Genomic DNA, 12,053 nt, shown 5'->3' on the forward strand with positions numbered 1-12,053 from the left:
ATTTTGACGAAGCTCATTGAAATATGCCACACACAAAAAAAAACTAGAGCCTGCCAAAGATCAAATGAAGCTGAACATGTTTCAAACTAGATTATAAAACAATCTAAGCACAAATATTCTTTGTATATGACTGTGTGTGTGTGCGTGTGTGTGAGTGTGTGAAAATATTAAGCTTTTCCTTGAGCGTATGATTTTGAAGCCATTCTATGGAATGTGTTTTGCACAAAATTATGATGTCCATTGACGTTTCTAAAAGCGTTCAAATGTCCTATTGATGTTGAAGAGCTAGCAGACATTTGTCCTGTATACATGTATGAATTTGTAGGAACATCCCTGATATCATGCTGCAAACTGTACAAAACACACTTAAAACTCTTTAAACTATATGATTGACTTTTAAGGGAATATTAATAGAACCTACCATCAAATACTGGCGAATGAAGATAATTGCATTATCCGCAAGTTTAAGCAAAGGCGCGGTGGAACAGTTGACACAAGGTCAAAGCGTGATATGTACCGCAAAGTTTCTCAGCACTCATCGGAATATGGGGACGATGCACACACCTACAAAGTTTCTGTTCTATGCACGCTCAGCTCACATAGGATCTTGAAATGAAAAATGTACACATGATCAGCAAAGTTTTTGTACACTGCATGTTCAAAGTCAGGAATGAATCAGAGTCTCCTTGCAGACTGGGTCTTGCCACCTGATGACCTGTGCTTTTGCAAAAATGGCCTGGTCAAAAACGAGGAAAATGTGTTGCAGTTCCAGTTCCCTTGAAACCTGAATGTATGGCAAGAACCCTCGATGTGTCTGTTGGACTCCTGACTATTATAGGCAGGTATCGAACCTGTACAACAGACAAAGGAAAACGTACAAGCGGGGTAAAAGAGCATAATAATGTGACCCTCCACCACGAAATGAGTCGCATGTCACCTCGCGCGGTTCTGCGCTAGGCTTAATATAAGCCCGGGGAGTATCTGGTAACAGTGTGTGGGTCACCTTAGTCACAGGCTTATAACTCAAACAGTGTTCGCTCTTTTCTAAAACGGTTTTCACCACTGGATAGAGCATAAAAAACTCTTTATGAAAATGTAAAAATATGAAAATCATGCAAAGGTGACATGCGACTCATTCCGTGGTGGAGGGTCACAATTGTGCTTGAAGTAGATAAAAAGAACGACAAGTTTGTTTGTGTGAGTACGTGTAAATGAATGTTTGTTTAAAATAATAACACATTTTGGTTGCTTGTGTTTAAAAAAAAAAGTATAACATTTTATTTGTGTGCATGTGCTAGGAACAAAGATAAAAGAAACACCTTTAAGGATCCAGTGTTTAAAAAAAACCACAAACAGACATGTCCAATAAAGTGGAAGGGTAAAAAAAAACCCACACACACACCATTTTAGGTGTATACATGTTTCTTTTCAGTTATTTTGTTGAACAGGTACCAAGTCTGTACAACATATTACATAGGAAAACGTGCAAGCCGAGAAAACAATCAGATGCTTGAAGCAGAATAAACAACGAAAAGTTTGTGTGAGAAAGTGTAAATACATTTTTGCTTTAAAAAAACCCACATTTTGGCTGCATGAAAAATAATAATAATGAAAGTATATTTTGTGTGCCTGTGTTAAGAACAAAGATAAAAGAAACAGTTTATGGTCCCAGTGTTTAAAATAAAAAAATTACATTTCCACTAAAGTGGTTAGTTACAAAAAACATGTTAGGTTTATACATGTACAGTGGAACCCACATTTATGACCTCCAAAAATCTGAGAAAACCAGGTCTTAAAAAGGAGAATCTTAAATCGGGGGTAGATTTAGAGAAGTTATGAACAGAAAATCTGAAAAGGCAAGGTCTTAAATGGAGGAAGTCTTAACTTTGGGGGTTCCACTGTATACACTTACAAGAAATAAAATGTCCTCACTTCCTTTCAACTTTCAAAAAAAAGTGACAGGGTGTTAGAAAATGTTAGTGGAAACCAATTCCAATGTATTCGTTACACTGTTACTGTCAGTATATAATCCTATTTTGTATGGAACACAATTCATCAAACCTACTTTCGACATTGGCGGAATCTGCCATCTTGCACTGCAGCATTGAATCCAGTCCAATTGTGTAAGGTCTGTAGATGCAGCTGAGGAAGCTTTGTAAAGAAGGCTAGTAGGTCAAGTGCCAAGGGGAGGAACTGCAGGAGAAATAATCAGATACATAAATGGTTGAAATGTATAACATCATTATAGGGTGTGTGTACAATGTGTTTCAATGTGTGTAGAATAAACATCTGTGCAGTTAAAACTCAGATATATACAAAAACAATGACATGTAAACAGAACAGAACATGTGTGTGCCCAAGCACTATAGTTTGTCAATGTCTGCATGCATGTACTGCAGTGTTATTGTGTATCCTCACATGAATTTCTGTCATAATATTAATGACAATAATACCTACAGTAAGAATTCAAAATTACCAAAGTAGGTGATCTTTCTTGCAGTAAAACAACTGTCTAGTTGCATTTCATACTCTGAATTTAACCCATTGAAAAGCAGTTTACTATCATAACAACTCATTAGCTGTAATTACCAATACAAGAAAAATGATATATATCAATCACATAGGCCCCTGTATAAACAATAACATGTTGCATCTGCACCTTATTGTACCTCTGCTTAGTGCTGTATTAATCCTAAACTGTTGTGATGCTATGAAGTGGTAATTAGAAGATTATCAATATCAAACATAATTTGTTCAGAAATATACACACAACTATTTCAAATGAATTTCAAGCAGGTTTTTACTCACCAACACATCTCGACATATGTCAGCACAAGTATATATCCACGGGTTGCTCAGAAGGTTCAGGCCCTTTCCTTGTATGTGTAACCACAGGCGGAAGGTATCGTTCACTGGACCACCACTATCATAGAAAAACTAGTAGTGTAACATACGCAGGAAGACAGATGTCTGGGATCAACACACTGCTGAATTTCGCTTTCTTACGCTTGACCAAGGCAGGAGAGCTTGACACACACTGTTGATCTGAAGGAGTGACAACAACAGCATCACTGGAAGTGTCAATTCGCTGTACATAGTGTTTCTTCGCTCGCTGGAGTCGAACAATACATGTCAGACGCTGGTAGCAGACAACACTGGAAGGAGGCCCTAGTCGTCCCTATATTTAAAAAAGGAGACAAACACCATCCCGCGAATTACCGTCCTGTATCACTCACATCAATCACATGCAAGATCCTCGAACATATAGTCCATAGCACCATAATGCAACATCTTCAAAAGAACAACATCCTTACTGACGTCCAGCACGGTTTCCGGAAGCAACGATCCTGTGAATCCCAGCTCATAGTGACAGTGCACGACATCGCACAAAACCTTGCCAAGAAAAATCAAGTGGACACTGTCCTACTGGATTTTTCGAAAGCTTTCGACAAGGTTCCTCACCAGCGCCTTCAGCACAAACTCCACTATTACGGAGTTCGGGGTTCCACTCTAAACTGGATTCAATCTTTCCTGTCCGACAGAACACAAAGGGTGGCAATCGAGGGCGTCCAATCTACACCAGCACCAGTAACATCAGGCGTGCCCCAAGGCACAGTGCTAGGACCCCTCCTATTCCTGCTATATATTAACGACATGCCAGACGTCGTGAAAAATTCCAAAGTAAAACTGTTTGCTGACGACAGCCTCCTGTTTAGAAACATCTCAAATCAACAAGACCAGATGCTGCTCCAACAAGACCTGGAAGCGCTAGAGAAATGGGAGCAAGAATGGCAAATGGAGTTCAACCCAAGCAAATGTGTGGTAATGAACATCATGCCAAACAAGAATAAGATACTTCTTCCATCCAACTACCACCTCCATGGACAGACTCTTGAAACAACGACAGAGAGTAAATATCTAGGTGTTACTATTACAAGTAACCTTTCTTGGGGCAGGCACGTAGAAACAGCTGCAGCGAAGGGAAACAGGACAGTCGGCTTCCTCCGAAGGAACTTCAAGGAGTGCACTCCAAAAGTGAAAGCGGCAACCTACATCACAATGGTCCGCCCCACCCTTGAGTATGCCTCGACTGTCTGGAATCCGCACGAACAACAGCACAACAACCTGCTCGAGTCAGTCCAAAAAAGAGCGGCCAGATATGTCCACAATAACTACAGGGAAAAAGAGCCTGGCACCGTCACCAACATGCTGACAAACTTAGGATGGAAGAGCCTCGAAGAACGAAGACATAACAGTCGACTAGCGATGATGTTTAAAATTAAAAATGACATGGTCGGCATTGACAAGACCGCGTTTCTCAAACCATCAGACACGAGAACGAGAGGGAATAGGATCCACCAAGAACAGGACTACCACCCTTCACTGTCCCACTCCTTTTTTCCGCGGACAACATCAGAGTGGAACAAGCTCCCGATCTCCACCACATCCGCCCCCTCCCTTGAGTCGTTCATGTCACGACTCGGTGGCAGCAGAGCCCTGCAGCCATCCACCTCCCTCCCATAGTCGTTGATGGATTGTACAAAGTTTTAATAACCCCAAAACCTAGCCAAGCTCCTCTCCACTGCCCTCCTGCACCCCCCATACCCCCCCCCTCCCCCAGCTTTGGCTTTTTAACTTCCTTACACGACTGGCACAGACCGCAATGGGGGCCAACAGTGTATGGACATCACCGCGGGACCTTCAACATCCAAGAAATTGGATCCGGTCCCCCACGGGAAGAAGAAGAAGAAGAACACGATGATAGGTACTCGTTTCAGCTGTTTGTCCATTTGCGACTCGTTCCGTCAATTTTTTGGCAGACAGCCTGTTCGTCACGCTCAAGGTTAATCCACTCAGATGCACATGTCAAAGCTTTTGCCCACGAAACACTTGAAAATGGGGTCAGTTTTTCGTCAGTGTCTACATTCTGAGTGCAGTTCGCTGCCATGATGATATGTCCCGCGGAAACAAACACAGCTAAATTCTCATTGGTTAAAAAGCTTTTCACTGTGGACGATTTTCGATGGGGAATAATCGTGGCTTCGGCAGGGAGATAACTGCCTCTTTGCTAAATTAATTCATTAATAAAATCAGTACTAGCGTATGTGCAGCTATTAGTGCGTGAACATTGATGAATTCTATTCTTTTAGTAGTTAGGTTCCAGGTTCTGCAAAGTTCACATGGTACCCTTCTCGGTATAACCAGCTTGAACGATAGAGTTCTACGCCGTGTAGTCTAAAACATACATCAATCAAATCAAATCAAATAAAAAACGCTCGCGCTGGACCCGAGTACTCTTAAGACTGGCTCGCTCCCCCAGTATAAACAATAGTAAACAAGAATTTATTAAAAAAAAATAATAAAAAAAAAGTAAAAATATAGACCGCCCATGCAGGGAATCGAACCCGGATCCCTTTGGCCATAGTCGGAAACGCTTTCCTCCAAGCCAACAAATCTGACATTCGCCAGTGAACTCAAATGCCTATACTCCTCGCGCAGTGGTACACGCACGCAAGTAAACAAGAATTAAAAAAAAAATTAGACCGCCCATGCCGGGAATCGAACCCGGGTCACTTGGATTTAAAAAAAAAAAAAAATAAATTATTTATTTTACACAATTAAAAAAATTATTAGAGTGAAATAAAACATTAAAACGTTCATAATAAACAATAGTAAACAAGAATTTAAAAAAAAAATAAAAAAAATATAGACCGCCCATGCCGGGAATCGACCCCGGATCACTTTGGCCATAGGCGGACGTGATTCGCACCAGCTAGCTGGCTGTTCCATTAGCTGCACGGCAGTTGTACTCCCACCGCCAAACCTCCCCCCGTTTTTGTGGAATATTTCGCATTTAGGTCCCAGGTAACATTATGAAGTTTTAATACGATCAATCGGACCTACTATCAAGTTAGTGTATCAACTTTTGAACGAACTGCGCCCAGTAGTTTCCCAGCAATAAGCTGTTAAGTCGAGACGAACAGACAGACAGACAGACAGACACACAATTAAAGTCTGCAGGACCCTAGTACTGCGTACTCGGGGATAAAATTTTATTTTACGAGGGTTGTGGCATAAGCAATATAAACGAGCTTCTTTTCAACCAGCCCTCGCCCAGAGAGGGACTATTCTAATCTTAAATACACATATTATATATATATACAAACGTAAAACAATTACAAAAGAAAAGCATGACAGTAAAAATTAAAAAAATAAAAAGGCAGAAAAACTATTCACAGGACTATATATTATACACGTTGTAGGCTATACGTACATTCTTGCGTTATGAAACACTGATGCTTTATGGACAGATATGATCAATATGAAAATAATCAGAACGAAGTCAGAGAGAGAGAGAGAGAGAGAGAGAGAGAGAGAGAGAGAGAGAGAGAGAGAGAGAGAGAGAGAGAGAGAGAGAGAGAGAGAGAGAGAGAGAGAGAGATACAGAGAAACAGAGAGACAGAGAGACAGAGAGTGTGAGAGAGAGAGAGACTGAGAGAGAGAGAGAGAGACAGAGAGAGAGAGAGAGAGAGAGAGAGACAGAGAGAGACAGAGAGAGAGAGAGTCTCCGACAGAGAGAGACAGAGAGTGAGAGAGAGAGAGAGAGAGAGAGACTGAGGACCTCCACCCATTGCACACCGGTACGACCGAACTAAGGTAACTTTTTCCTGTGTGTGAACCGAAGTGACGGTCATCCAACATGGCGACCTCGCTCACTGAGCCGGTGTTTGTCATGCAACGCTCTCTCCCGCCCCTGACGCCCCCCGTAGAAAGGTACAGCGCCCTCGAACTTTGTTTGGCTTGTGAGCGTGTTACCGGGAGAGAAAGCATCATTGGTGCCCAGGAGATCAGAGGTCTGTGGCGTATTTATCCGGCTTCTCGACAGGTTCGTAACCAACTGTTGCTAGAGGGGTTTGCTCTGAGAGGTCTCTCAGTTCAGGTAAAGGGTACGAACCCCTACATTCTTAGGGGCACCGACGGAGTGGAAGTCCCCGCGACCAAGCTATGGATTGATGATCTACCTCTCTCTGTGTCCAGCACAGATGTAGAGACCGCTCTTCTGAGAGTTGGTTGTGTTATGCGATCAAAGATTATTCATGATAAAATAAGAGACAAAGATGAAAAACTGACGCGCTTTCTGACAGGGAGGCGTTTTGTGTTCATAAATGTGCCAGCAAAGCCTCTAGACAAACAACTGAAAGTTGGAAGTTTCCAAGCAAGGCTCTTCCACAAAGAGCAACCCAAAACAGAAAAGGGGATTCCCCAGTGCTCCCGCTGCCTCCAGCCAGGCCACCGAGTTTGGACATGTGTCAACCCTATCACGTGCAGGGCGTGTAAGGGCAGCGGCCACAAGCAGGGCGATCCAGTGTGTGACCGCCCACATCCCACGTCAGTGTGGGATCCCATCAGCGCGCCCACCGAACCAACCGAACCAACCAATGAGGATGGACAGAGCGGCCCCGTGCAGGACTCCCATACCGATGACGCAAGTGGTGATGGAGAGACGGAAGAGGACGAATGGGAAGATACCCAGACAACCCAGACAACTGACGTCAGCAAGGAATTCCAAGCTTCCACAGACGACACCCCCTCACAAGGGCTGCGCAACTCAAGTCAGACAAACAGGCAACCTCAAAGCAAAAACACAAACATACACTCCTCTGCAAAACACAAACCAAAACAGAAGCAGGGAAAATCAGCGCTCGTAGAAAGAGGTAGACAATTAACAAAGGAAAGGAACGGCAAGAAACAAACACAACTCGATTTTGACTCTCGCACTCGGTCAAATACCCCCAAGCGGACACGCCAAGAGACAGAGGGGGTGTCCCCAACAACAGAAGGCGTGGAGAAACACGCACGGCTTGATGCGAGTGCCAACTAGCGCACGTGCTGTGTAACAAGAACTTGATACTGGACACTAACAATGGCTTGTAACATGAAATTGTTCTCGCTGAATACTCGAGGGTTAAGAACCAAAAGAAAAAGGAAAAGTTTGTTTACGTTTTTCAGAAGCAAAAAGTATGATGTCATTTGTTTGCAAGAGTCGCATATTACTAAAGATGTCAGTGAAGAATGGAGGAGAGAGTGGGGTGGTGATCTGTTTTACAGCGAAAGTACCGTGCATAGCGCGGGACAGGTTATATTATTAAAAAAAGGGTTTGTTTGTGATCATGTAAAGATCGTGTGTGAAACGAAGCGCATTCTTGCAGTGAAGATTCGTAGTGATAACCAAAGTTTGATTATCGCAAATGTTTATGCACCAAACGAGTCTAGAGAGAAAATGACTTTTTTTGCAGATGTTTCAGACATGTTAAAAAAGGAAGATGGTGATATAGTGTTGTGTGGAGATTTTAATTGTGTCATGAGTAATGAGCTCGACATAATAAGTGGAGAGAAACATTCAAACGTTGTTGTGAAACAATTCAATGACCTGGTGAATGAATGTGATTTATACGATGTATGGAGAATGCATAATTTAGATAGAAAAGAATTTACATGGTCAAAAAATATTCCATTTGTGGCAAGAAGACTTGACTACGTTTTTAGTAGCTTAAGTGTGTTTGAAAAGATTGTTGATTGTGACATAATCTCTGTTGCGACGTCGGACCACAGAGGCTGTAGTATTCATATTAAACTATCTGATGTCGTAAGAGGAGAGGGTTATTGGAAATTTAATAATTCTCTGTTGCATGATGTGAGCTTTGTTGATCAAATGAACAAAATGTTTGACACATTTCAACTTGATGATGAAGAGGATTGTCAACTTGGTTGGGAATTATTGAAAATGAGAATCAAGGATTTTTCCCAAAATTTTAGTAAGTTTAAAAGTTTTGAAATTAAAAATGATGTTGCAAAACTGTATGGTGAATTAAATGAGTTGGATAAAACCCTTGGGATCTCCCCTGACTGTATTCAAACGCAAGGTAAACGGCAGAAGGTCAAGCTGCAGTTAGAACTGTTAGAGCAGCGTAAATCTCGTGCAGCACAGGTGCGTGCAAGAGTTAAATGGATCGAGCAGGGTGAAAGGAACACACCTTTTTTTCTTGGGTTAGAAAAGGCGAGAGCAAACGCAAAAATAATGGAAAGTGTAAAAGATGATAACGGACGAATTGTTACAACGCAAGAAGATATTATTCTCGTCCAAAAAACGTATTTTGCTGATTTGTATAAACGGAAAATTGATGAGGGAAACATGAGCTTAAAAATTGACACTTTTTTGGATGGAACAAAGGTTTTAAAAATAAATGATCAGCAGAAAGACAGCTGTGAAGGGGAAGTGGTAGAAGGAGAAGTTTTGTCAGCTCTAAAGCGTATGAATAATGGTTCTGCGCCTGGAATTGATGGATTAACAGTTGAGTTTTATAAGTTTTTTTGGAGGAGCCTAAAAAGGTATATACTTGCGTCTTTTAACTCTGCTTTTAAGAATGGAACTCTATCTAATTCACAGTGTAAAGCGGCAATTACACTGATTCATAAAGGGAAGGATTTATCAAGAAATGATTTAAAGAATTGGAGACCTATTTCACTGACCAATACAGATTATAAGTTATTAGCGAAATGTTTAGCTCTTCGGCTCTCTGATGTTGTAGGGAGTGTTGTGAATGAGGATCAAGTTGGGTATATAAAAGGTAGACGTGTCTCAACCTTATTGCGATTAGTTGATGATGTTTTAGAACATGCAGATTTACATAATAAGCCTGGATTGATGGTGTCAATTGACTTTTTTCATGCATTTGATTGCATCTCCAAAGAGTTTATGTTGAAGATGTTTGAAAAATTTGGTTTTGGAACTGATTTTGTGAAATGGGTTAATGTTTTGATGAAAAACGCAAAAAGTTGTGTAAACTATTGTGGTTGGTTATCTGAATTTTTTAATATTGATTCCGGAATAAGGCAAGGGTGTCCTTTTTCCGCACTAGCCTTCGTATTAGCAGTTGAATTGTTAGCAATCAAAATTCGAGAGGCCAAAAATATAAAGGGTATGTCATTATGGAACAACGGAGATATGAATAAAGTTTTGAAATTATTGTTGTATGCTGATGATGTTACATTGTTTTTGCAAGATGAACATGACATGTTCCAAGCCCTGGCTTTGATTGGTAAATTTTCAGAAATATCAGGTTTGAACATAAATCACCAAAAATCCAAACTAATGTGGTTTGGGTCGCGGAAGAATTGCAGGAATGAGTGTTGCGGTTTTGCATGTACAGACAAAATGAAAATTCTAGGTGTGTATTTCTGTAATTATATGCGTGCGTCAAAAGTGAAAGAGAATTGGGAAGAGAGAGTGAATGTTGCAAAAAGGCTCATCTGCGTGTGGGAGAAAAGGAATTTGAGCATTATTGGTAAAGTCTGTGTATTCAAAACGTTTATTCTGCCACATTTTGTCTATATAATGCAGGCGCTGATTGTACCAGACGACGTTCTAACTGAAATTAATAGGTTAATGTTTCGCTTCGTGTGGCGCAAAAAAGACTGCAACAGAAAAGCATTTGAAAAGGTGAAAAGAACTGTTTTATGTAACGAAGTAAAGCAAGGTGGATTAAATATGATTGATTTGCGTCAGATGCAGTGTTCCTTTTTGTTAAGCTGGGTTGTGAACCTAACTCTGTCTAATGAAGACCAGAAATGGTCATGGCTCCCAAAAGCACTGTTTTTCCGTTTTGGGAGTCGCTTTGAGTGTTTTTTTGCGAACATTAATAGCAAACCATTTAAAGGATTGGACAGTATTAAATCGGAATTTTGGTCCGATGTGTTGAAGGCATGGCTTGATAACAATCAAGTCGATAATAATGGTAATTCTGTTTCCGGTTTGTTGTGGAACAACAAAGATATAATTTGTCAAGGAAACCCACTCTTTTTTGCGGATTGGATTAAAAGTGGTATAATGTATGTGAGCGATGTGTGTGAGAATGGACGTTTTGCTACCTATGAAGAAGTGTGTGAAAGAACTGGCTACACTGCAAATAGATTGCTTGAGTACAATGTTGTTCGAATAGCTGTACATCTCCTTTTAAGAAATGTCGATATAAACGATGTAAATTGTTCAGTCTGTGACATTCCGACCTTCTGTGGGAAAAAAGTTAAATCAGTAAAAGAAATTCGAAAGATTCTGGTAGGAAAACAATACAGCCAACCCTGTTCAGAAGGATTTTGGAGAAGAAAATTAGGATTTGAAATTGACGAAAAGAATTGGAACTTAGCAGCCACTGTCACTAGTGAAGTTCGATTACGTGTATTGCATTGGAAAATATTGCAAAACATTTATCCAACTAATATTTTATTGTGTAAAATGAAAGTGAAGGCTGATAAAAACTGTACATATTGTAAGGATGAACTTGATGTATTGGAGCATTTTTTCTTTGAGTGCCCAACAGTGCTCAGGTTTTGGAAATATATTGAAATGTACATTTTAGTAAACATTGGTGAAAGAATTAGGTTGAATGTTACAGATGTGCTTTTTGGTATAAAAAGTAACAGCAAAAATATGAAGAAGATTAATCACATTATTTTAATCGCAAAGATGTGCGTAAGCATTTTTAAAAAAACCGATTCACGATTAACACTGGAAATTATTTTTGGAAATCATGTTGTTTTGAGATTTCGTTAGTCTGAAGTTTTATTAATTAAAAACAAACTATTGTTTATTTTCTTTGATATAATGTAAAGACAGCCATACATTATGATGCGAATATTGTTTAAAAAAAAAAGATCAATATATGATGACATATGATCATTTTGATGCTACACATGTTGACACGTATATTTTTTTCACGTATGACTATTTTTAGTCCTTTTGTATAATGTACAAGTTTTTCTGAACCGCATGTAAATGAGAGAGTATGTGTGCAAACAGAAAATACCATGTTTGTTATCTAGTGTTTTATTAATTGAATAAAAAAAATTAAACAAAAAAAAAAAACAAAAAAAAAAAAAAAAAAACTGCGTGTCATATAAAACTGTCGAGCACACTTATTCTTGAATGTCATAGATAATCTAGTTTTGAACTTATATTCACATAAAACCCTTTTATGGTGTATCGCTTTGCACAA

This window comes from Littorina saxatilis, linkage group LG2 (assembly GCF_037325665.1).
Source record: "Littorina saxatilis isolate snail1 linkage group LG2, US_GU_Lsax_2.0, whole genome shotgun sequence".
Lineage (NCBI taxonomy): Eukaryota > Metazoa > Mollusca > Gastropoda > Littorinimorpha > Littorinidae > Littorina > Littorina saxatilis.